The following is a 687-nucleotide window of genomic DNA, read 5'->3' as shown; positions in this document are numbered from 1 at the left end:
CTCGGTTTCTCAATTTTATACGTATATCTTGAACAAGACTTTCTTATAAATATCTTATCTTGTTCAGATATTTTACTTGTTTCAACTTTCTTATAAATATCTTATTGAAACAAGTTTCATACATTCGTTTCATATAATAACATGGTTTGCCTAATCGTGGAGGCGCGTATAGTTCCAAACATGGATCGCGGAAGCACGTAACCACTGCGCTGGACAAAATCGACACAAGTGCCGAGGAAGCGCGGACAGGACGCATGCTGGACTGCGAGAAACCGTGTTCTTCTGCTCGCGCTGGGCATAAACGAAATAGGACACCTCTATTATTTAACGAATTTTTCTCTTTATTCTGTCTTTAAAAGACAGAATTTTTTTTCTCTTTAACTCTATTTTCTCTTTTTCATACCTTAGTCGCTCGGACATAAGAGTTGATGCTCAGTTAGTACGAGTAAACACAAAAGTGAATACAAGTCACCAACCTCCACTAAGGGAAGGCTCGCCACATAAGGGCCATTCGGTCTAGGACACCGACCCGTGGCAATGCTGTGTAGAGAATAATTCGATACGAAGCACGGTACGAAACAGTCAAGACCGAAGTCTCGAGGCGCCCATGACTGCTTCTCGACCGAGATCGTAGAATAGCCACAGACGCGCGCTGCACCGACCGACTCGACCGAACCGTCGACTCTC

Source organism: Halictus rubicundus, unplaced genomic scaffold (genome assembly GCF_050948215.1).
Source record: "Halictus rubicundus isolate RS-2024b unplaced genomic scaffold, iyHalRubi1_principal scaffold1283, whole genome shotgun sequence".
NCBI classification, from domain to species: Eukaryota; Metazoa; Arthropoda; class Insecta; order Hymenoptera; family Halictidae; genus Halictus; species Halictus rubicundus.
The sequence above is the reverse complement of the archived record's forward strand: the minus strand, read 5'-3'. Positions refer to the sequence as shown.